Source organism: Canis lupus, chromosome 28 (assembly GCF_048164855.1).
Source record: "Canis lupus baileyi chromosome 28, mCanLup2.hap1, whole genome shotgun sequence".
NCBI lineage: Eukaryota > Metazoa > Chordata > Mammalia > Carnivora > Canidae > Canis > Canis lupus.
In genome coordinates, this window is record NC_132865.1 from 21,451,265 (window position 1) to 21,477,905 (window position 26,641).

General features: G+C 36.0%; 1 protein-coding gene across 11 annotated transcripts in view; it reads left to right on the plus strand.

Annotated features, from left to right (window-relative positions):
* Nucleotides 1–26,641, plus strand: part of EYA1 (EYA transcriptional coactivator and phosphatase 1) — a 419,640-nt gene that overhangs the window by 98,004 nt on the left and 294,995 nt on the right. The window lies entirely within an intron of this gene.

Genomic DNA, 26,641 nt, shown 5'->3' on the forward strand with positions numbered 1-26,641 from the left:
AGTCTTAATCCATGTTACTGAAATGTGAGCGTGATATGGAGCACACTTTTGGATATAACTGAAAACATCAGTTTTAGCAATTTTTATGTATTTTTTCTCATTATTTGTTAATGCTGTTTCCATCTATTATTGATTATAGTATATATACATACATATATTCTCTTTGATTCAACTCCAAGTAATGCTGGCTTAATTTAGGTTAGAAAAGAAATATTTCTTTTTTTAAAGAGAGGGACGAGGGGAATAGTTAATCTATGTCCCATCTTGTGATAAATATTTTCTTAAAACTTTTGCAAATTTAATTACATGTTGAGATTCATGGAATCTTGGAAACTAGAATATATTTCCAACTAACTAACAAAGACAATTAACTGCAGTTGTTAAATTTTCCAATGACATGCATTTTGAACAAATTTTTAAAGAATTTCTCGAGGATATTATACTTTAGGTTCTTTCATTTTATGTGCACATACTTTTGGATCTAAAAATGTCCCCAGCTTCAGTCTTGATTTCTAATCTTCACTTACCTCTTTGATAGAATTAGCACAAATTGACTAGGAGCTAGATTCAGCTCACTCAAGCTGAACTCTGGCCCCGGGGGGTGTGGAGGTGGGGAGAGGAAGTGTTCTTCATCTCTTTCTCAGAGGTGTGGTTCTGTTTACTTTGGAAAGAAAAGATACAAGTATCTCCTAAAGTGGATTAGACATGGCAAGACAAGATGATACATTTGCACTATAAACTCTCAAGCAGCTGTGAGAATGCCTTATGTGTGAAATTTCTTACCTTCTTAAAAATCTTGATAGAGTTGTAGCTAAGCTCTTAACAGTCAAAAACAAACTGCCAATGAAGTTTATTTTCTTTTTTGCTGAGTTTTCTGGACCATTGTTCCGCTTGAGGGGCCCTGTTTGTTAGTTTTGGCTCAGAGACTTCTCTTCCTTCAGGATAAGCTCTCCTCAGGCACTTGGACGAGGCATACTCAGGGGCTGCCTGACAGTTTATTCACAGCCCCGGCTAAAGCATAATTCAACTGCGTGACTTCCTGTCTCAGAGGAGGGGGTGGCCGACTTTGGGGTTTGTATTTGTAATGTAAATATATAGTTGATTTTGTGGAAGACGGGGACGTTTTTGTTTGTTCTCATAAAAGATTCCTGCTAGAAGTTTTATTTTAAAGTTGGCTTTTAGCCTTTTTCGCTGTGACTTGGAGACTGATCTGATTTTCTGCTTTCATGGCCCTTCTTTTTTTTTAAAAAAAAAAAAAATCTAAAATATTTAATTCAACATTAACTATGCTTACAAGCTACATAGCAGAATAAAATCACATTACAAACATTGTAGTATTAGATTTTATCACCATTTATTTCTTCTAGCCTGTCCAGGGATTTCTTCATGTTCAGTAGAACTAATTTGCAGTCAGACATTGAGGTCTTCTAGAAGGCCAGCAGGCTCCAGAAATTAATTTATCCAAATAACCGATCCCTCCTAGGCCAACCATAGAGGGACACCAAAATGGCCTAAGAAGGCAGAGCCTCCTTTTGAAGTCTGGAATGTTTTGACTGACTTGAAACAGGCGGCTGGAATGAAAGGATAATTTTCAGTGACCCAGGGGATTTTTTTTTGCCATTTTCAAATATTAGGTAAAACAAAGAGAAATTGCTTGCTCTAATTTAGAAAGACTTAGTAATCAGGAAGGCAACCAGACTGAGAATAAAGTTCCGAGGTATATAGCAGAAGCTTATTTACTAAACCAAGATTGCTGGCAAAAATCAAATTTATTATACCCTTGAAAAAAAATCTTACAGGGGATACATTTTAGTCAACATATCTGTATTTTCATCACCCATACCTGAATTACTTTCTTCATATCTAAAAAAAGAGAAGGTTAATTGCTTTGATTTATTGCCATCTAAAAACATTACTAAATTTTTAATCTTAATTTTATTAAACTACGTTATAATTTAAAAGAGCCTCCTATACTGAATTAGTTTACTAGAAACACTGAATAGATATTTCGTATTTGTCTAATTTTCAAAAAAAATTCGTAGATTTTAAGGCTATTAACTTTTTAAAGCAAACCGTCACCTGAGCTGATGGACAGGACTATCCAGGGGTAACAAATGTTTTTTGACTACCAACTCAGAGGAATAGAGCAAAGTCATTCTGAACAGATTTCTTCCTTATACTATAGATCAATATTGATTGTCCCAGAAAAAACAAAAACAAAAACAAAAAACAAAAAAACCTTTTTTGTTTTTCGTGAAGAAAGGGAAGTAAAAATAGGAATTGGTAACCAAACAACCTCACATTAAGGTAAAGATAGAAAATGCTTGTTCCATGTCACCCATAGTGCAGTTATGCCCGTCAAATATTATTTAGGGAGAAAAGGACTGAATAATACTTGTCATTGAAAAGTTCTGGATATCAGATGCCAACTGGCTTTATGAACTTAAGGCTTTATTTTGCAGTTTTTGAAAATTACAAAATAATTTATGTACCGATGAGACCACAAGTGTTGTCAGTCCTATTGCTGCCAATTGGTCATTTTTTAATTGGTAAAATGTGTCCTGAATTAATTTAAATAGAACAGAAATTATAATTTTATTTATTTTGATTTGTGTCCGAGTTTGCTTTTTTTCACATCGGGTTGATCGGTATCTTATATTTTCATTATTGAAGTTGTCGATCCTTTTTTTCTCTAAGCTTCATCTTTTTGGATGATCAGCTTTCCATTTAATCAGCTGCTCTTGCAAAGCCAAAGTACACAGTAAATAGAAGAAAAACCTCCAAAGGCAGAGTGTTCTAAGGCAACATTCACATTATTCTAAGGTGTTTCAGAGAGGAAATAACATTGCCATTCACTTTTATATCATCCTTAAGTTTTTCTTTTAGCTACTGGAATTTTGAATTAAAAAAAAAATCAGCTCTTAAATAAGTTGTGGGAAATAGCCTTTGGGAAAGAAGGAATGTGAGAGGTTTAAGTAATGGTTCACTGGGGCCAGCAATGTTGATGGATTTCAGAGGGAAGATGAGTTAAGCTATCTTTGGTAATAACAGCTAAGACTCTACATAAGTACACAGCAGATTTGAGAAATGCGTACAGCTGAAAGCATTGGGAGACACGTGGGAGGTAAGAGTTGCTTATACCAGTGGAGTGCAAAGAGGAATGTCTGCTGAGGTTGTATAATCCATTGAGCCATTGGAAGAAACTAGAATTTCTAATTTTTAATTTCAACCTTTTAAAAAGCATATATTTTTGTGGGTTTTATATGTAGTATTTTAGGAAGGCCCTATTTGTGTATAGTGTATAGGTACATGTGTGCTTACATTTTTTTTATTGATGAGGAATTAATGTTTAAAAAATATTTAGAAGTGGTTGGTTTTGGTAATAGTTGGCTTTATATGCTTTATCCTGAATATTGTCTCTTAGGAATCAGCCCTTGTATAGGTTGATCAGGAATCCTAAGTATTGTTGACTCTGGATCAACACCGGTTTGAACTGCGCGAGTCTGCTTACCCATGGATTTGTTTTGGATAAATACAATACATGACTGTAAATATATTTCATCTTCTTATGGTTTTTTTAATAACATTTTCTTTTCTCTAGCTTACTTTATTGCAAGAATATAGTATATAATTCATATAATACAAAATGTGTGTTGATCAACTGTATGTTATCAGTAAGCCTTCCAGTCCAGCGGGCTATTAGTAATTAAGTTTTGGGAGAATCAAAAGTTATACATGGATTTTCAACTATGCAAAGGGTGAGTGCCCCTAAGCGCTGCATTATTCAAGGGTCAGTTGTTGTTGAAATATGAAATTCTACACTCATGATTAATAAATGCATATAGATATTTTCATTTTGTAGATACAGAATTTGTATTTTTCTGTATGTGTGGATAAAGTAGCTCAGTGGCACTTGACAATATTTTATCTTTAAAATCTAATACTAGTTTCTTGCTGAAATCACTGTAAGGTAAATATGTATCATTACATAAATATTACCTTATGCTTTATATATGATAATGAAGTACCTTGGGTAAAAAGTAGCTGATTTTTCTTTGAAATTATGGTAATGGACTTTACAATAACTTTTTTTCCCCCTCAGTATTCATTGTTTGATCATTTCTTTCTGTTTGTAATAACTGTAAATTTGACTTCTGGATAAATAGCACTACAGTTACTTGGTAATAAAGATTTACTGATGACAGAGTGCTTTTTTTTCTAAATATTTAAAAGGTTTGCATGCAGGAAAAGGCTTCATCTTACTATGTTTAACTGCAAATGATGGAGGATAAATAGCCATCTACCCATCATCGAGTAGATGATACTGAAGCCAATAAATGAGATGACTCAGGAAAACTGTGATGAAGGAGAAAAGAACCCAACAAGAGAATTAGGAGGATATCAGGGCCAAGGAGAAAATGAGGAGCCAACTACGAGGTCTGAGGTGGAGTTGGAGAGGTAGGTGAACCAGAGACACTGGGACTGGTCCCAGAAGAGGAGTGGCCAGTGGTGTCAGGTTCCCTTATGAGATAAAGTCTGCTAAGTACTAAATAGAATGGGCAGGACACCGTTAGTCCTAGCAGTTTGAGTGAGACAGTGAAGGGTGGAATCTGGATTACTTGTGTTGATGAGTAAATGGTAACTGAAGTAGGGGGAGTACAATATTGAGTGAGATTCAGCTACCCTTTCTAGAAGATTGGCTGATAAAAAGGAATTAGGGCCATAGCTAGAAGGAGATGAAGGATTGATAGAAGATTTTTAGAGGAGAAAGTGTTTATGGAGAGGAAGTCCAAGGAAAGCCTACCCTTCCTCTTCTGATCCTAAACTACTTCTAATGTTTGTTTGTCTCATAGGTACCTCCTTTTCAGAAAGTACAACTTTGTAGGAAATGGGAGGAGCACCAATAAAGTTATAGCTATAATAAATACCTATAACAAAACTGGATTGGGGCCATAGGATTTTCATATTTGCATAGTAGCAAATAACCATTTATGTGTTACTGGCTGAGGATCAACTTGTACTAACTCTCCTAGTTCTAAAAGCCACACCTTCCTTCTTGGCTTCACATTTCTGTGCCTGTTTCTCTGCTTGGCAAGAGCCTTCTCCTCCTCCTGTTTTGAAGTCAGAGGCCAACCCTATCTGAAGTCTACTTGGCAATTTCAACTAGTTGTCCCCTCTCTTCTGTGATCCTTTAAGAGCTCTACTGTGACCCTTTGTAAGTTGATTTACAACTAGCTATTTACACATCTCTCTTTCAATGAACTGTGAATTCTCAGAGGAACACCCTGTTCTGACTCTTAATCACTAGCCCATCATGTTGCCTGGCACTTCATGGCTCCTCAATCAATATTGCTTGAATGAATGAACCAACAAAAGAGGACTTGAAAAAAGACAGACTAAGCCTTAGGAGAGGCACCAAAACACTGTCTTTGTGACTATAAGTTATTTATACTCATTATACGCATCTGTGTGTAACTGGCTAAAGGCCAACTTGGTCTATAAAGAGGGGATAATTATTACAGTTAATTGAGATGATATTTACACATCATGATCCCTGTTTATCAAAGTAGGAGCATGCTTAGTTTATTAATCTCATCCTTTCAAAAAGTGCATATATTTGTGTGGGATTCATATTGTATGTAATAAGTCAAAGTAGAAATATGCTCAGTTTAGTCAAAGTAGAAATATGCTCAGTTTAGTATATTCACTATTTGTCAAGCAAGAGAAACTAAATGAGAATTTCACAAGGAGGTTTGAATTGCCAAATGGCTTGTTAGGAGTATTTAGAGGATACAATTATAGTTTTAATAGAGGCTATAATGTTCAATGGACTATTGTTGAAACATTTTGTTTGTTTTTCATTCTTTTCTTCACAAGAGTTGCTCCCATTGCTTAAGAATCTTCAAAGTGGAATTGCAAATTAATGTGAAAAATGACTTGGGTTAAGAAATCTTTTACATAATTTTCTATGTTTCTCATCATTTATTCCAACAGTACTAGGTTTGGCACTTTTCTGTCGTGGTAATGCCCTGGTATGAACTGTATCAGTAGAAAAAAATGTGCTACTACATAATTAATTAGCTTTTTCTTTTGATGTTGTTCAGATTCAACTCGATTTTGAGCTTGTGGTTAACTGCATACTTTGAGAGAGCTAGCAACTGAGCACTTTATTTATTATAAAAGGATAATGAGATTAGTCTCTCTTAGAGTCAAGAAATTGGGAAGCAGAGGACTGGAAGGGGAGAGTGTGGCTTTGGGATCACGTGGCTTGGGTCCTCATTCAGATACTGTCACTCACTGGCTCTGTCACCCACATCAAATTACTTATTTGGCCTTCCTCATTTAAAAAATGAACTACAAAAATGTCATGGAGTTGCAGGACACACATACAGTACGTAGCATATGGTAGCTACTCAGCTAACATTTGTCTCTCTTTTTGATCTGCTTTCTTTTGTAACTAAAGGCATGTAACTCATTGTCCTTTCTTTTTCACCTTGCCAACAGAAAGGAAGATCAGAGGCAAGTCTAATGCCAATTATTGAGGATTGTTTAATTCTAGATCTTAGTATAGGTCTCCAGTTTTTGTCTTCTCTACTAATTTTTTTGTCTTTAAGTTTTCTTAAAAGGCTGTGCTATTTCTACACAAGCAGTACATTAATAATACAACTTCAAGTTGTAAATTATTAAATTTACAGTAAATTATTAAAAAATAAAGCAAAAGAAAACCACCTTAAATCCTACTATCGAGAAATAACCATTGATAATATTAAACATATATCATTCCAGACTTGTCTTGATGTATATGTGCAGATGAAAAAGAATTTTATAAAAGTTGGCTCATTCTATTTAATCCTGTTTGATTTTAATTGAAGAAAAACACTCAAGTGAGCTAAAGAATTGCTGAACTCCAGGAAGGTGTTATTTTCCCAAATGATATAAATTTATAAAAGAGAATCTCAAGTTGAGAAAAGATGAATATAAAACTCTAAAGAGTTATTTTTTTAACTACATGTATTAATTTTAGACAGACCATTGACATTTTGTCCTAAAACCTGAGGAAATTAGACTACTTCTCACTTCCTCTTTCTCATTTGACAGATTTTGTTAGCAATTCTTTTGACATTGTCAAGGTTCATAACATTTGGTTATGACAATTGTGGTAGTTGTTTAATCTGAAGTACTAAATGTTCTTTATCAATTCAGTGAATCCAGTGTTATCACCATTCTTTTCTGTTTATTTGTTTTGAAATTTTTAGTAATTTTTCAAGAAAAGCTCCTGGGGTGCTCTGCTCCCTGATTTTGTACAAGTTTGATTAACATCTGTATTGCCTTCATACTTACAAGGCAAGGTGGAAGAATGTGAGATTATTGGGTCTCAGTTTTTGTCCCCTTACTCTTTAAACATCACATGACTGTCTTCTGCTATTGCATGCAATTGTGAGTGATGGTATGGACTGGATCTTTAACCCTTGTGCATGGTTACATTCTTTTCTACTTGAATAACCTTTTGACCTGTCTTTGCCCTTGAGACCTTAGTAACAACATATATTTGTTGATTTTTCTGTATCATTATCATTATTTTGTTTTGTTTTGTTTTTTTTTGCAGCACATAGTGTGTCTCTTAAAACATTTACTAGAAAAACTTTATGAATGCTCTGTGAGATTGGTATGCCCCTTTGATTGAAAAATTCAAGTATAGGGATGCCTGGGTAACTCAGCCATTGAGCTGAGCTCAGAGTGTGATCCCAGGGACTAGGATCGAGTTCCTCATAGGGCTCCTGCTGGAAGCCTGCTTCTCCCTCTACTTATGTCTCTGCTTCTCTCTGTGTGTCTCTTATGAATAAATAAATAAAAATCTTAAAAATAAAAACTCAAGTATAGATTTCAAGAGAGCTTTTGTTTCATTATATTTTGAATTTTGGTCTGTTTTCTTTGCTGACTTGATTCCTTCTGGATACTGATATGTATATGTGAGGTATCTCTTATCTGTTCTTCAGATATTTTCTACAAAATCCATTTTTAATTATTTTCCATTTTGTTTTCAATGATTTTCTTCAGCTTCTCTTTGGTATCTCTGACTGTTAAATCCATATTTATTCTATTCACTGTTGCTTCTATTGTAGCTTTTATCTTTGTCAAGAAACATTCCTAATTTTTACTTCTGTTTCTTTCAGGAGTTTTGCCTCTTCACTCTTTATCACCCCTTGTTGTTTTATATGGTCTCTTTGAGTTTTCTTTCTTTTTTTTTTTCCTTAAGAACACATGTGGTCTATAAATTAAATAAAATTTCTTTTTCTGAATTCTTTTTCACTCTCTCTGCCTAATGTCTCTTGTGACATATAGAGTTCTAGATTATTGAGTGCCTTTCTGAAATTTTGTATTGAACTACAGAGAGTCTTGAAGACATTATCATTCATTCATGAAGTCACTTCGAATGAGTAGTTCTTCTAATGGATCGGGGTTGGCATTATACACAATATACAATGTCTCACATTTTGCAGGAATGCTTACAATTTATGTGGCACTTTCCAGATTGGGAGATGCTTTCATATGTATTAATTGATCATGGCAACAGAATATGAATAGATGAGACATTATCTGCTTTTTACTCTGGAAGGGACTGGATTTCAGAGAATGTGTGAATCTTGGTCAAGGGTCACCAGGCTAGTGAACCAGGCCCAGGGCAAGGTACACTACTACTGAATCCCCTGCTCAGATTTTTAGTTTGGTGGTGTTTTCTCCCTCTTACTTTGCTCTTTGCACTGGTGGGAAGAAGACCCTTAAGATTCTCACATTAATTGCATAACTTCCCCCAATTTTTTTATAGAATCCTGTGACTTGGTTTATTAAATAACAACAAAACAGTGGTGGCAAGATGTTTTAAACAATTGCATACAGTATGGAACTTACAGGAAGTTCAATGACCTCATGAATGGACCACCATCTCTCTTCTCCACATGCGCTCTTGATTCTAACCATGCACCTTGGTGTGATGGCACTGTTAATGCCCTTACCTGTGCTCTCTCTTCTGCCTAACTCCTGTAAATCTCTTTCTAGAATTCATTTATACTCATCAAAACCTCCTTCCATTTAAGCATCATCTTTTTTTGAGAAGATGTTTTCCCCTAAGCTCTCTACACATTTTGATTATGGTCTTAGCTCCTTACCATGAAATAGTTGGTTTCCTTGCTCGTCTCTTCCAGGAGACTTCAGTTTTCTTTGGATCGGGGAACTTGTCTGATTGTGGCTTTTTATTGCTTATATTTTGGTGATGAGGTTGAAACACAAAAGGTATTCAAAAGGTATTTTCTGAAATGAAGGAATGGACCAACACATTAGTTTTGTCTACATGGGGATGTACGTGTTGAAGGTTTCTCCCTACTATCAGTTTCATCAGCACCATGAGTCTAGGCTTTTGTGTACAGGGTAATTTAAAGAGGCAGAATGAGGAAGACTTCTTAGAAAACTCCAGAGTATTAGGTGTGTTATGAAGATGGATTCAACTTCCTCTTTAAAGCAAAGCACTTAGAATGAAAAGAAAGGAGTAGCTGTAAGAAATACTACAAAGAATGAATGACAGATCTTGATGAGGGATTGATGGGATGTCTTTACTCATGTAATTCTTCAGCCTAGAAAAGTCTTTCCTCTCCTTTTCAGATACCTAATGTACTTAATTAATTATTAACTAATTTAACGATTTTATTTTTAAGTAATCTCTCCACCCAACATAGAGCTCCAACTTACAACCCAGAGATCAAGAGTCACAAGCTCTACTGACTGAGCCAGCCAGGTGCTTCTAATTTTTCTTTTTACTTTTATTTTTTTTAATTGAGATACAATTGACATACAACATTGTATTAGTTTAAGATGTACAACATGATTTGATATTTGTACATTTATGAAATGACTACCATAATGAGTTAACATGTATCACCTCAGAGTTACAAAAATCTTTTTCTCATGATGAGAACTTTTAAAATCTACTCCTTTAGCAATATGAAAAATACAGTGCAGTATTATTTAGTGTAGTCACATTATAGCTAACATTGCATGCTAAGGACTTATTTATATTATAACTGGAAGCTTATACCTCTTGAACACTTTAACCTGTATTGCCCATTCCCTACCCTTCACCTCTGGCAACCACCATCTGTTCTCTGTGACTATGAGCTCTGAGCTCTGGGTGTTTTATGTGTGGTTTTTTTTTTTTTTTTTTTTTTTTTGTTTTTGTTTTTTTTTTTTTTTGCTTTTGTTGTTTGTTTTAGATTCCACATATAATTGCAATCAAAACATTCTTTGTCTGACTTATTTCACTTTGCATAATGCCTTCAAAGTTCATCCAGGTTCTCACAAATAGCAGTTTTTTCTCCTTTTTATGGCTGAATAATGTTCCATTGTCTCTAAATACTGCATTTTCTTTATCAACTCATTGGTGGACATTTAGATTGTTTCTGTGACTTGGCTATTGTAAACAATACTGCAATAAACATGTGGGTGGATATTTCTTTTTGAGATACTGGTTTTTTCCTCTGGATAATTACCTGTAAGTAAAATTGCTAAATCATATGGTAATTCTATTTTTAATTTTTTGAGGAATCCCCATATTGTTTTCCATTGTAGCTGTACTAATTTATTGCCAGTAACAGTATACAAGGGTTCTCTTTTTCTACGTCCTCACCAGCACTCATTTTTTGTCTTTTTGATAATAGTCATTTAACAGATCAGAAGTGACATCTCATTGTGCTTTGATTTGCATTTCCCTGGTGATTAGTGATATTGAGCACCTTTCTATCCACCTGTTGGCCATTTGTATATATTATTTGGAAAAATATCTATATAGATCTTCTGCCTTTCTTTTAATTGAATACTTTAGTTTCCTTCCTCACATATGTAAATTTTATCCATCTTTTATGTCCCATTCAAAACCATTCATTAGTCAGCTTTTGCCACAATAATGCTGCATGACACACAAACTTCACATCTCCACAGTTTATAGTAGCAGATGTATTCTCATCCTTGTATGTACAGGTTGACTGTGGTTTAGCTGATGGATCCTGGGCTCAACTGGGCAGTTCTGTTTCAGGCCAAGGTAAGCTGGGTTTGCTTCTGGGTTTTGCACTTGTTCAGATCTGCTCCATGTCTCTCATTATGCCAGGTCTAAAAACTGCCTGAGAACAGCACAAGTGTTAAAGCCTCTCCAATGTCACATCTTGTGAACATCCCATTAGCCAAGGGAAGCCACATGGTCAGGCCTAACTTTACTAAAACAATATATTTTATTATACATTAAAGTAATAAATAGTTTTTTTGTGAGAGTGTAGAATAGAATATAATTAAAGAACAACTATCCAAAATACCATACCATCCTATCTATGGTTCTCTCAGCAAGAAACACTCTTTTGGTTCTGAATTTTCATGGCACTCTGTGCATACTACTTTTTCTTGGTACTATTAAAGCAGTAACTCTTGAAGGCAGAAAATGATTCCTTATATTTAAGAGACAAGACAATGTGTTCTCTAGTGGAGCAGATTCAAGTATAGTAAAAATGCTATTCATTTAAACTTCTCTAAGTATATTCTTGAAATAAAAAGGTATTTTGTCTCTGTACAATTATAACACATTTGTAGATATATCCTTATAGAAACTCACAGAGATGTTTTCTTCTTATATTCTATTACTTACATTGTCTGAGACACACTTTGAGCTTTTATATTAGGGCACTGGAGGTCAAAATGCATTGAAGTTCACTCAGAAAGGAGCATGTGTAGTCCTTAACCAAGTAATTAGTTTTTTCTCTTTAGACAATTCCTTTTTAAACAGGTGATTAAGATATTTCAGGGATGATTTTTTTCCTAGTTAAGCATACTTTCTGAAAAATAGCTTTATTGGGTAGAAAATTGTCTATTTTTGGATGAAGATAGTTTCTAAAGTAAATAATTTATTGGTTGAATTATAAAAAGTTGACCTTAAGTGAAGGACTAATGGCATTGAAGAAAGATTTGTTTTATTTTTTCTTTTTTTAAAATAAAATATGCATGAAGCTGTGTGATGTAAGCTACTTTCAGAAAAAAAATGATATATTTGCTTGCTTTAAGAAGCCAAATGAAGGGATCCCTGGGTGGCACAGCGGTTTGGCGCCTGCCTTTGGCCCAGGGCACGATCCTGGAGACCCGGGATCGAATCCCACGTTGGGCTCCCGGTGCATGGAGCCTGCTTCTCCCTCTGCCTATGTCTCTGTCTCTCTCTCTCTCTCTGTGTGACTATCATAAATAAATAAAAAAATTTATGTATAAAAAAAGAATGTTTCAAGAAGCCAAATGAAATAAACTGTTATGAGAAATATAGTATAGTAAGACATTTTAAGGTCTTGGTTAGTACAGTAGAATAAGGATGACAAAATGTATTTTCTTTGGATAACCTGAAATCCTGCCCTTTTGAAAAGCCTATTTGTTTTGGTGAGAGCTGTATAATTACAAGTTGACATTGAAGACCTGAGGAACAGTGTGAATAGAAAGTTTTTCTGTATAATGGAGAAAAATTGGGAATTCAAACAGAGGAAAATGCAGAAGCTGACGTACAGAGCAGATGGTCACCATGAAACAAGTCTGTCTACTTGGATAGTGAAGTAGCACAGCTATATGGATGATCCCTTAGGCAGAGCATCACATTTAAACCTCATCAAGCCATGATCAGATTAACTGACAAAGTTGGCCAGAATAGAGACTCATAAGAATATAATGAATTCATGTTTTATCATCTTACTTTAGAGCACCAGGGTGGCTCAGTGGTTGAGCATCTGCCTTTGGCTCAGGTTGTGATCCCAGGGTCCTGGGATCAAGTCCCACATTGGGTTCCCTGTGGGGGAGCCTCTGCCTATGTCTCTTTTCCCTCTGCCTATGTCTCTGCCTCTCTCTCTCTCCGTGTCTCTCATGAATACATAAAATCTTTAAAAAAATAATTTATCATCCTACTTTAACTTAAAAGATGTAAGGTGTATATATTCATCCATGTTTTGATGTTAGGCAAGGCTTTTCCTTTGAGAATGGACCCAGGTTTAGAATTCAGAATCCTTTTTTCTTATTCCCTAGGCTACTGTGAATATATATTTTTATTTCTTTCTGTACAAAATACAGCTCACTATACACACTGTTCTGAACCTTGCTTTTTGCATTTACTCTATCTTAGAGATAATTCCCTATCAGTACAGAGAAAGCTTTGTTCTTTTTATATAGTTCCATGGTATTCCATTGAATGGCTGTGTTATTATGTTGGGCATGTGGAGTTTTTCTCATATTTTGCTATTATAAACAATACTATGTGAATAATGATCTTAGAAGTATGTAATTTTGCATATGTAGAGTTATATATGTATATGAGTGGGTTAACAAATGAAATTTGTTAACATATGCAAAGACTAGACTAGTTTCTTACACAGTGTTTTCCTATTATTGTAGTTATCATTAGTGGGGTTGAAGATCTCTTCAACTTCTCTTCTTTCCCTATCCCTTTTCTATTACTTGTTGATCTTTCTTTTAAAAATTCTATGAGCTGGGACGCCTGGGTAGCCCATTGGTTGAACATCTGCCTTTGGCTCAGGGTGTGATCCTGGGTTCGGGATCGAGTCCCACATCAGCAGGGATGCCTACATCCCCTACAGGGAGCCTGCTTCTCCCTCTGCCTATGTCTCTGTGTCTCTCATGAATAAATAAATACAATCTTTAAAAAAAAAAGAATCCTATGAGTTTTTGGCAGCCCGGGTGGCTCAGCGGTTTAGCACCACCTTCAGCCCAGGGAGTGATCCTGGAGATCCAGGATCAAGTCCCACGTTGAGCTCCCTGCATGGAGCCTGCGTCTCCCTCTGCCTGTGTCTCTGCCTCTCTCTCTCTCTCTTTCTCTCATTCTGTTGCTCATGAATAAATAAATAAAATCTTTAAAAAAAATTCTATGAGCTTTTAATATATTAAGATTAGCTCTTTATATATCATCTGCAAACATCTTTGCAAGTCTATTGCTTGTCTTTTATTTCTATGATACTTTATCATGCACACTTTTCACATTTATATAAATCAAGTTTATCAATCTTTTCTTCTATAGTTTTAGGATTTTGATTTATAGAGAGAAGCCTTTCCCACTTTAAGTTTTTAAGGGAATTGTCCATATTTTCCTCTAGTACTTTCATGATTTCAGTTTTTACATATGAATCCTTAATCCATTTGGAATTTATACTGGTATATGGTTACAGAGACTTTTAATTTGTTTTTATCAGTCATCTTTTCCCAAGCACTGACTCATTCTCAAGGAGTAACAAGAACAAGCTCTTTTCAAATACAGAGTGTGTTTTATGCAATATAATTAAAGTTGCAAAATTACAACAACCAGGATTGATAGGCACACACAGGTTTGAGAAGAACCACTGCAATCTCTGTCTTGCTTTTGTAGTAGTGGATAAGAATATGTATATCATGTCTCAGGGTGAGGGAAAAAGAATGCTTTGCACATGAGGTAAACAAACACATAAAACCAGGCCTGCCTTATCTGGCTCACCTCACAAACAAAATGGAGCGTCAAACTGTTACTTCCAAATGTCAGCCTTTTTTGCAAACCTTCTTTGTAGGTGAAGTGAATGAAGATTCCGCTTCTTCACTCTGTTTTAAGACAGAATGATCAAAATAGGAATGGGGAAGGATAATAAAGCTGGCTGTGCAAATGAACTCTGCTTTTCTGGTTTCTAAGGCATTTGAGGGACCAGTATTTTAGGAAGGAGCTGGCTGGGTTCTTCAAGGTGGCTGTGGCTGTTGCAGCACCCACAAAAATCTGTTAGATCAAAAAATTACGGAATGCAGAGGGTGGCAAACTGTGCTGCTGCAAAAGCATTACTGAATTTCCAGTCTTTTTGGATGCCAAGAAGAGAGCATGGCTTCTCCTATGTGGGTGGTCACCTATTCCTGTCCCTGGTCACCATGGAATGAAAGATGAGGAAATTTAGTAGAAATGTTTTTGTTGGTATTGTTACTTCTAACTATGAGGTTTGCTTATTAATGAAGACTTATCCCGCAAGCAATATATAGAAACATGTCACAGTATTCTCTAGTTATTCCATGGATTTATTGAGTCAGCAGCTCTCACCCTTGACTCTAGATCAGATCACCTAGGGCACTTGGCCTAGCTCCAGACCTAGTAATTCTGATGTGCTGCCAAAGTTGGGAACCAGTGCATTAATCTTCATTTATTTTACTTTCATGGGAAATATCATAGTGGAAGACAAAAATCCAGGTTTCCTAAAGTGGGGTGTTTGGTCCTCCTCTGTCAGAACCATTTCCCCTGTTACAGTGAAGACCTAGGAACTCTACTCCAGATTTACTAAAACAGGATCTCTGGAGACAGAGACCAGAAGTCTGCATTAATAAGCATCGTGGGTTAATTCTGATGTACATCAAAGCTTGAGAATTGACATGAAAGTAAGTCCTGGAATATTTGAAGCTAGCAAAATCCAACGAACTTTATGATTGTTAAGATAGAGAATTTTTTTATCTCTCTCTGTGAATACAGTTTAGAAGATTTCTTTTGTAACAGATTAAAAAACATATGTAACCTTGACTCTGAGTTTCAGTAATGAATATATCCGTGAAGAAGAGAATGATGGAATATTTGTTGTGTGGTTTGTAAAGAAATTGATAGCCATCTTAAAACGGGACTTGAAAAATCTGAATAGTGTACCCATAGAATGCATATTTTAAAATCCACTTGATTTTAAAATAATTTGAAAGTTATTGCTAATTTGAAAGTTTTGAAAGTTGCTAATTTGAAAGTTTCTTTGATGACTTTAAGTTCATTTACAATTAAATGTAAGCTATGTAGCCCTAGAAATCCTTCTATAATTAATAATTCAGCTAGTAATTCTATTTCTGTAGTTTTACATTAAAAACAATTTGTTTAAATAGGTTCCATGCCCACTGTGGAGCCCAGTGTGGGACTTGAACTCACAATCTTGACCTGAGCTGAGATCAAGTGTTGGACACTTAACTGAGTGAGCCACCCAGGCACCTCACGTTTTTAAGTTTTATTTATTTATTTATTTATTTATTTATTTATTTATTTATTTATTTATTTATTTTAAAGCTTTTATTTATTTATTCATAAGAGAGACACATACACACACAGAGGCAGAGATATAAGCAGGAGGAGAAGCAGTTTTCCTTCCAGGAAGCCCAATGTGGGACTTCATCCTAGGACCCTGGGATCACAACCTGAGTCAAAGGCAGATGCTCAACCACTGAGCCACCTAGGTGCCCCTATTTTTAAGTTTTAAATTAAAATTCTTAAAAGTTACAGCAATGGAAATGTGATCTGTACTATTTATCTCTTAACCAGAAAGAGATGCACAGCAAAGCAAGTGCATGAACACATTTGCCTCCTAAAAAATAATTCCACAAAAAGTAACATAAAAACACTTATTTAAACCAAGAAATGGTCATATTACCCATATAGATTTATTTATATAATTTAGTTGTCTCTCATTTTAAAGAGTAGCTGATACTGGAATATCCACAATGGAAGAATCATTGAAATGTGAGACTACCAATGAGACCTCTATTGAGTGGTAGTTAAGAACATGGGCTTGGAATTGGAGACAGTGGGATTCAAATCCAGATTTTACTGTGTTTTGTAGGGGCATTGGGTACATTATTAATCTTTAATGTTAATAGTCATTTGTTATAGAAGTAGTATTTCTAGTATCAGCTTAGCACCAAAATCTGTGTAATGTATATGAATATATTTATTCCAACAGTGGTCATTGTATTAGGGTTTTCCAGAGAAACAAAACCAAAGTCAGTGGGATGGATATTTGTGTTTATTTTGAGGAATTGGCTCACATGACTATGGAGCCTGAGAAGTCTCACGGTCTGATCTATTTTCTGTAAGTTGGAGAAAGCCTGTAGTATAATTCAGTCTGAAGTCCTGAGGCTAAAGGCCCATGAACCAGGGCGGGTGATGGTGTAAATCCCCGTCTGAGGGCTGGAAAAGATAAGATGAGATGTCCCAGCTCAATAGTAAGGCAGGAATAAAGAGCCAAGTTTTTTTCCTCCTCTACCTTTTGTTCTCTTCAGGGTCCCTAATGAATGAAATGATGCCCACCCACTTGGGGACCACAATCTGAGTCCACTCTTTCGAATGCTAATTTCCTCCAGAAACACTGTCATAGACACCCCCACCAATAATGTGCAGCGTGGCACTCCGTGGCCAGTCAGGCTCACACATGAAATCAATTATCACAGCATCAAGGATCACTTTGTGAGAGTGTGTTTCTGTATTCAAAGTCTGTAGACCTCAAGGATGGATCTACTTTCTAGCCTTCCCATCTTTATTTTGGGAGTGCCGAAGGCTATCTCTTCCACTTTGAATACGTCTATTAAAACTGTTTAGCTGTTTTTAGATTTATTAAAGTTTTAATGAAAAGCTACTGTGAGCCAGAACCTGGTGCTAGTTATTGACTAAATAGAGTTCCTGACTTCAAGGAGTATTGTTGCAAAGAACTATGTGTATAGAAACAATTATAATTCAATATCAGAAGTGATACAAGGAAGATAATGGCTGACTAACAAGTTTTAATTGGGGATGTGGGCAGAATCCAGCATTCAGTTATAATAAAAATGCCCCATATGCTTGGGGAGCTAGTGATGATACTCCGCTAAATAAAGGCAAATGGATAAGGTTAAGCAGGATGCTTTTATTAAGACGCAAGATTGTAGATGAGCTCTTGACTAGGGGTTTAGAAGCTGGTTTGAGTTATATAGGTCTCTCTGTCTCTTCCTCTTTTTAAGATTTAATTTATTTATTTGAAAGAGAGAGAATGAGAGAGAGAGAGAGATCACAAGGAGGGGGGAGGGGCAATGGGAGAAGCAGACTCCCTACTGAGCAGAGAGCCTGATGTGGGGCTCAACCCCAGGACCTTAGGATCATGACCTGAGCCAAAGGCAGACGCCCGACAGACTGAGCCACGTAGGCACTCGAATCACACAGGTCTCTTTATCTCCAAGTTTCAGGCTTCTTACCTGTAAAGTGTTATATTCTAAGTCATAATCTATGATTTTATCAAATGACTAGTATTGCCAGATAAAATATAGGATGTCCTTTAAGTTTTAATTTCAGCCAAACAACGAATACATTTTTTTGGTATAAGTATGTTCCAAATGTTTGATGGAATGTACTTATATGAAAAATAATTCAGAAATTAAAATTTAACTGGGCATGCTATATTTTTATTTGCTAGATCTGGCAACCCCACACATCGTGCCAAGTGAATTAGAATGACTAAATTCTAACCCTGCCAGTATAGGTGATGAGAACTGGAAAGACAGTTTCTTTCCCTGTAAAAGTAATATGTGGAGCACAGGAAAAATAATAAGAAAGAAAACTATCCAAAAACCAGGAATAAAATACGATGTACACAGAATAGGAAGTAATAACACAGCTCACAGATCTGTCATTCTGGCGTTCATCAAATCCTTTTTGTATCATTGAGTCTAATGGAATGTCAGAGAGGGAGAGAAATAATCTGGTATTGTGTTATGTGAAGGTCTCATGATTAATGTTTTTAGAGAGATATACTTTTCGGGGTGCCTGGGTGACTCAGTTGGTTAAGTGGCTGACTCTTGATTTTAGCTCAGGTCATGATTTTGGGGTCATGAGATTGAGCCCCACATCAGGCTCTGTGCTCAGTGCAGTCTGCTTGAGATTCTCTCTCTCACTCTGCCCCTCCCCCTGTGCTCTCTAAAGAAAGGAAAGAAGAAAGAAAGAAAGAAAGAAAGAAAGAAAGAAAGAAAGAAAGAAAGAAAGAAAGAAAGAAAGAAAGAAAGAAAAGAAAGAAAGAAAGAAGAAAATGTAAAAACAGTGATACTTAAAAATTTTTTTACTTTTTTGGGTTTAGGTTCAACAAATATTTATCAAGCCTTTAATTTGTATCAGGCAGCATTCTAGGGACTTTGAAATGCATAGCTCATGAAATGAAGGATAGGATTAGTAGGTCCTAGAATCAAAAGCTTCAGTGAGTCTGAAAATTTATAGTATAAAAGAGACAAGATGCAGAGCTTGTTGTTCTAGTTGCAGAAACCTCCAGAATATTTGCACAGTTCACCATAACTGGAGCCTAAGAATTATAAGAAGGGCTTCCATAGCTAAAAGGTTTAGCTTTTTAAAACTAAGTTTCCAGAAAAACTGAGTTACAGGTTTTTAAAACCATATGGAGTAGCTCTACAGTGCTCTGCTCCTGGACCATTATCTTGACTTTGTGTGGCTGCAGCAGCCAGGATCCCTACCAGTAGCGATTCAGTGTCCATTTTCCCCATGGAGCAGGCTTCTTTCACTGAAAGTCCCGAAGTCGTTTTAGCATCCAGCATGCATGAGCTAAGAGTTTTCCTGCTTTTCTTTACATAGATGTAGTATAAAATATGGCCTGGTTTATGCTTTCAATCATCTAAATTTGTCCAGGCATGATGGAGGATGCCATACAATTTTCTTTTGGTAGTTAGAGCTTTACTGACATAATTGCAGCCCAATCACATTTCTAAGATAACGAGTACAATATGTACATATTTAATTCAAAGTTTCCTGGAGGATTTCAGGCAAATAATGACCATGTTTTAAGTCATCTCAAAAAACAGAGACTCAAAACTGAAAGTGCTTTTTCATCATCTGTGCAAGGTTGCTCTAGGCAAATGTGTTTATTCCGTCTGCTTTTGAGATTTTCCTTCCACAAGAACCCTGGCTTCCTTTCTATCCCAGACCTTGCTTCTTATTCTGCATCATTCTCTTCTTCTCTTCCACCACCCAACTTTTCATATACCATATTGTCGTTTTAAAGTCCTATCAAATAACTCGTAGGTTAATAAGAAAAGTTTATTCAAGTATGCTAATAAAACTTAATGGCTGGATGAGTTATTACTCCAGATGACATATTTACATTTTAGTGGTGACCTTTTATGTCTTGACACCAAGTTGAGGCCAAGGCGGGAATGTAATCATAAATTGAAATGGGCAGAGATTAAGGGGGAGATCATTTTTCGCACAGGATCTCTTCACCTCATCAAATCACATCACTAGAACTCTTTTTATCTGGCTCAAGTTTGGGGATAACTACAACGTAAAGATAGGACTCTTCAGCTAAGACAAAGAACTCATGTTGTTTCTAAAGGTCTTTACTTTTTATAGCATAGAAAATAAAGTCATGATGAAATTGCCTGTGTGTATGTGTATGAGTAAAAAAAAATGTATGCTGTAATGAAGTGGTAATAAAATGCAGAATATAGATTATTGCATCTCATTTGGATCACAGATTTCATTGAAACAAATATACAGAAATACCAAGATTAAAGAATATGCATGTGTCAGTGTCGAAGTAGTCACTTGACAGCTTACTTGTAGTAACTACTAGTTCATGGCAGATGATTTCCTCTTCTTTTACTATGTATATACATCCAACTTTGGAAAAAGTAGGAAGATTCCAAAAGCAGGAACTGAGATACCACTGGAAAACTAGGGAAAGAAAGGATAAAGCAGTGCCCGTAGAAAAGTAGATAAGAGAGCATTTTGAGGAGGGATATACAGGAATCATTCTGCAGATTCTGCAAGAACTCATCTCCTAGCTGTGAGACGTGGTAGCTTCTGACAGCAGTAGAAGTTGTGAGCCAAGTCTGGTTCCTATTTTCCTCATCATGGAGGTCAGTCTTTCTAATTAGTTGCTTTTATGCATACTTGTTCTCTGGCAATATATCTGATATTTTTAAGGTGGTTACAACGAATTAGACAAACTTATTAGTAGGATAATCTTGCACATTTATCTTCAGACAAATAATGAAGAAATTCACACTCATACATTCAGATGGCTTTCTGGGCATCCTTTGTGCATACAGCATGGCGACTTGCTCATTCAACATGCCTGAAACTGACCTTACTGTGTATTTCTGCTACATTCCCATTTCACTGTGAGAGTCGTCTTTTACTGCCACCTGCGGTTCCTCATTTTTAAATTCAATCAAATTCTGTCAACTTTACTTTCACAATGATTCTTAATCTGCTGTCATGTCCATCCCAGTTACCACTACTCTAGTTCACTGAATTTGCTCCTTAAATTTCCTTGACTGGATTATTTCAGTAATGGATAATTTATCCATCTATCTCCATTCATGCCCCTTTCATAATCTATCTGTGATATGCAGCCAGAATAATCTTTTTTTTTAATTTTTAAAAATATTTATTTATTCATGACAGAGAGAGAGAGAGAGAGGCAGAGACACAGGCAGAGGGAGAGGGAGAGAAGCAGGCTCCATGCAGGGAGCCCACGTGGGACTCGATCCCAGGTCTCCAGGATCACACCCCGGGCCAAAGGCAGCGCCAAACCCCTGGGCCACCGGGGCTGCCCCAGAATAATCTAAAGGTAATTTTTACTAAACTACAAAAAGAGAAAAAAAAAAAAAAAAAAAAAAAACAAGGTCCTTGACATAGGAAGCTCTCCATGGCCTGACCATCTCAACCTCTCTGCAACATCTCAATCCATTTCTTACTCTGTTTTATTTTCTAGATTGAGTGAGCTGCCCCATTCAGAAATCTGTTATAATCATGTTGCACTGTATTTAAACAATTTCTTGAGCTCTGTATAGCTTTCAACTAACTCCTATTCCTGTAAACAAGCAAATAAACAAGCAAGCAAAAATTCTCTGGTTTCCAGTGGGCAGTGATAGACTCTTACTCATTTCCCTATGCTCAGCATAGCATAATGGCTTTGAGCAGGCTCTGGAATCAGACTGCCTTCGATTCTAGCTCTATCGTTTTGTAATGAATAACGTTTAGTAAGTTACAAGAGCTTCTGTCCCTCAGTTTCTGCAGTTGTAAATTAGGGATAATAACACCTATTTCACAGGATTGTTGTGAGGCATAAATATCAGGCTTTGGGACAATCAGTGTCTGGCACAGAGTAGGCAACCCACTGTTATATATCATCATAGAGAATGTGTTCAGTATCTTATAAAACTGAAGGCGTATAAAAAGAAGTCATTGCAGGGGAAGGAGGAGCCAGATTTGCTGAGAGTCTTGCTCCAGTGGTACATCTATTTTTCATTTGGAAGTTGAATTAGACCATATGTGCTGGTGGGTGTTATTTAGAGTGTGAGGGAAATCCCTGGGCAGAGGGTCTCCAGCCCCTCACCCCACAGCTACATCCTGGTTGAAATTGTATCCCAGTATCCTTGAGGGCCAGCCTATGCTGTATAGGTTCTGCTTTTCCTTCGAGAGCTGATAGAAGACATAGTGTCTTTGTCTGCATTAAACTTGAACAAACAATGACCTGGTTCCTGTTTGGGAGGATAATGGATGCTTTCATCAGAAGGATGCTTCCAGTTCACAGCTCAACAGTGGCATAAAGATGATGGACATTTTGAGTCTAATGAATGATCGTTCTTTTTGGATGTATTTTTCTAGCTCTTCTCATGACCCCAGTGTAGTCTCTGATGAATGATTCGAGTGACCTTCTGAGTCCTATCACTACATTTCTACCATAAATGTAGATTATATATGCTTTAACAGTCACAGAGATGGATTGCCCATTGGTAGAAGACATCTTCCCTGATTTCTTACGGTCTCTGGAACTTTTCTCTGCTCACATGTGAAGAGGCATCCTGAGAGTGCTCCTGAGTTGAGCCTATCCAGCCATGTGGTCTGGTAGACAGAGTATGGTTTGGTAGCTAATGCTTATAAACATTATGTCTACTGAATTGTCAGTGTTCTTGGAATGATATAGAGCTGTTTCTCCAACTTATGACGGTTTGACTTAGTTTTTTTCAACTTCACAATGATGTGAAAACAGTATGTATTCAGTAGAAACCATAATTTGAATTTTGAATTTTGATCTTTCTTTGGGCTAGCAATATGTGGTGGATACTCTCTTGTGATACTGGTCAGTGGTAGTGAGCTGAAGCTCCGGAACAGCCATGCAATCATGAGGGTATACAACTGATAGGCTTCCAACCATTCCATACCCAATAACCATTTCATCTTTCACTTTCAGTACAGTATTCAATAAACCACATGAGGTATTCAAAACTTCATTACAAAATAAGCTTTGTGTTAGATGATTTGCATCAACTGTAGGCTGATATAAGTGTTCTTAGCACTTTTAAGGTAGGCTAGGCTAAGCTATGATGTTTGGTAGTTTAGGTGTATTGACAGTATTTTTGACTTATGATATATTTTCAACTTATAATGAGTTTATAGGGAAGTAATCCCATCCTAAGTTGGGGAAGATCTGCCCTCTTCTTCCTTTTTTTTACACACTACTTCTCAGTTGGTATGAAAATATTAACCTCAGAATGATTCTGAGACCAGGATGATCACAATGGTAAAAGGAAAAGTTTGACAGTAATTCTATTCTAAATACAAGAATATTTTGGTGCCAGTATGCAATGGCTCCTTCATGGGCAAGAGCCTGTAATATGATTAGATTTTAATTGGTGGCCCTTCTACCTCTTTTTCTTTTTTCTTTTGTAGACAGTTTACCATGCTGGAAAAGTGAAGGACATAAACAATGTGGGATAGATATCAGATTTTCTGGCTTTTGCGAATTTAATCGACCAACAATAATTGGTGGTAATTGACTGATACAATTGGTTTCCCTGTGGTTCTTTGAAAAGACTGTGTGGTAAAAGATTTAAAGACAGAGGGTGAATTTGGGGGCCATTTTGAAGTTGCTGCAATTCTTTTAGGCCAGTAAGGTACCATTTAGTAAATTAGTGTTTTGTTGATGAATTTTAGTTCCAAGGGTTAGTTCACAGAATAAGAGAAATTGGCTTAAAACATTGAAAAAATGCTGATATATTCTTTCTGTGGGTAACTGTAACTTCTAAATTACAGCAAGCTTAAGTATTTTAAATTAGAAACAGAATAATCTTTTTTTCCTATGAATATTTAACACAGTTTGAGCTATAACATTTCAGTTAGATATAAATAGAAATTACAACTCATAGTTAATTAAACAATTCAAAGATCCCTTCCTGTTTTACAATCTGTTTTTGGTATCAGGGTATAATCTGAGCGAATTAAGTGCAAAGACCCGTAATACAATGATTTGCATAAGGCTGCCAACAAAAATAAACCTGGCTGTGATTAAGGCTATGACAATGGTGTTAGCTTAGCTATACAGGCTCATGGAAGCATGCAGAACAAGAGCAATTAGATTCACAAACTGATTTATTACATAGGCTGCAGGTGTTGAGTTTTATGGGAATTGGGGATTATCAGACTTGCCTCTACATATTTCAGTTTAGTTATATGGCCTCTTCTTGAAAATCATTCACTGAAACATTAAAAAAAAATAGGCATAGTGTCTCAATTCAAGAGTTGTTTTTTTTAAAAAGTTAAATTAACTTAAACATGTAAAAATCTTGGTTTGAGTTTTAGCAATGTTTAGGAGTAATACTGTCTTCTCACCTATTGCAAACCTTTAATTTTAGAGTCGATCATCAAGTGAATAAAGCACCCACATTGCTGGCGGGGCCATTGCTGGGGTGATCTCCTGGCAAGGCATTCCCTCTCACAATGTGAGTTGGGAGGAAACTATGATACTGCTCACTTACGGTGGAGGGCCACTCATATTCACTAATTATTGAATTATGTTTGTCATAATTGATTGATTTTCTTAAATAGAGGACTTCAAAGAAGTTAATTATATTAGAGGAGAAAAAAGAATCACCGTAGAATGTTGACTTAAAACTAAAATTAAGATGCCAGTAATTCCAGTTCCTAGAACTAAACTTTATTGAACTCCCCAAATAAATTTTACATCAAATCAGAGCTATTGCTACAGTTTGTTAGTTGTTATTTTTATTGTGGAAGAAAAAAAAACACGCTTGTCAAAGCCATACTATGGTAGTAATTTTGAAGATTTCAAGCATTTTATTGCAGAAAAGAATTATCTTTTATGGCAGTAAATTTTTGAGAACCACTAATGTTTATCTCTCTAATGTGTGTATTTTGCTTTTCTCAATTTCCTTCAAAAAAAAAAGTATAAATTTGCAAGGTCATCAGCCTTGAGTTAGTGGTTTGCCTAAGTATGTTCTGTGTTGTGGTGTCTTCCAGAAGCACAGAAAATATTCATAAACTACTTTAGAGTTTGCTATTGCTGTGTTTGTAAATACTATATTGCTTTGGCCTTAAGAAATGGAATGAACCTTACTCAAATTTTAAAACTTATGGTTCAATTTCTGTCTGTTAACTTGTTTAATGAATATTTTATTGAATTTGGCTTAAAAATATTCACATATGTGTTTCTCATGCCTAATTCTGTTATTTACAGGGTGTTTTCCTTCTACATATTTGAGATTATAAATGCTTGACTTAAAGCAGCTGCGTATCCACTTCGTTTCTAGCCCTTGGCATGGAAGGCTTGCTCCAGGCCTTGTCTTCATTTACCTTTCACCAGATTGCAAATGTGCAGCATTTTTCTTGCACTTTTTGAAACCGAGCAAATTATTCACAAATGTTATATGGTGACTGAAGCTAATGGTCTACTTCTCTTAAAATTCTTTTGCCTCTGTGCTTTCCTTGAAAGAATACTGAGTTTTGGCTAGGGTATACATTGCTGAGGCGGTAAGAATAATTGGAATGAACAAGTAAAAAGAATTTTCTTAGTAGCCAATTATTGAATCTCCATTTAAATAATATAGCATAGTTGTTACATTGTTGAAATTGCTTAAAATAACACGTTAATTACATGAGGGAAAAGTTGTATAATCTGGAGAAATAAGCAAACTAGAACTCTGAAGTGAATTCACATTACAGTGTAAAGCTTTTCTATATGCGAGGAGCAGGAGCCAGCAGCTTTGATATTTTTGTTGTCTTACAGTTTTGTTGTTTCTGAGGTTTGTTTGGAATCTACGAAATGAAGCACTATCTAATTTCAGATCTACAAAGCCAAGCTTTGAAATTATGTGCAAAGCTATTCTGCCTCAATACTATTATTATAATTTATAATGAAACTTAAAAAAAAAAGGGAAGCTGAATTTTATTTTGAAATTTTCTGTAATTGGTCCCATTCAACCCTATGGAGACAAATAGGCCTCTTGAAATCCACTCCAGAAAGTTTCAACTGGACAAATACAATGTATGACATATAATGAAACACACAATATTTAAAATGTTCCAAAAAATGAAAATACTTTTCTCTCCCCAGTGGGAGTAGAGTGATTTTTACACAGGGTATTGGATAAGGAGTATTTCAGAAAGCTCCAATGACACAGTTGTCTCTTAGTAGTTACATCCCTGTGGTCTTTGTATATAGTAAGAACAGTACGAATTCCTCTGGACAGTTTTACTGTGTGTTTACCGCTGGCTGTTGTATCACTATTTACTTGCTATCTTGTACCAGTTTAATTCCAGGCCTCTGAGCTGTTCTGAGTGTACTTCAGTGGGGGGCCGAGTGGTGAGGAAAGGATCAGACTGTGGGTAGCAGAAGGGGAGCCGCTGTCCCTGCAGAACAGAGGTGTGTGTGCGTGCGTGTGCTGGTGGACTGTCCCATCTATGGTTCTGCGGGCAGGGCATGTGGTCTGCTCAGGACTGGGGATTCCTGCCTCTTCCTGCTGCTATCTCCTCTCC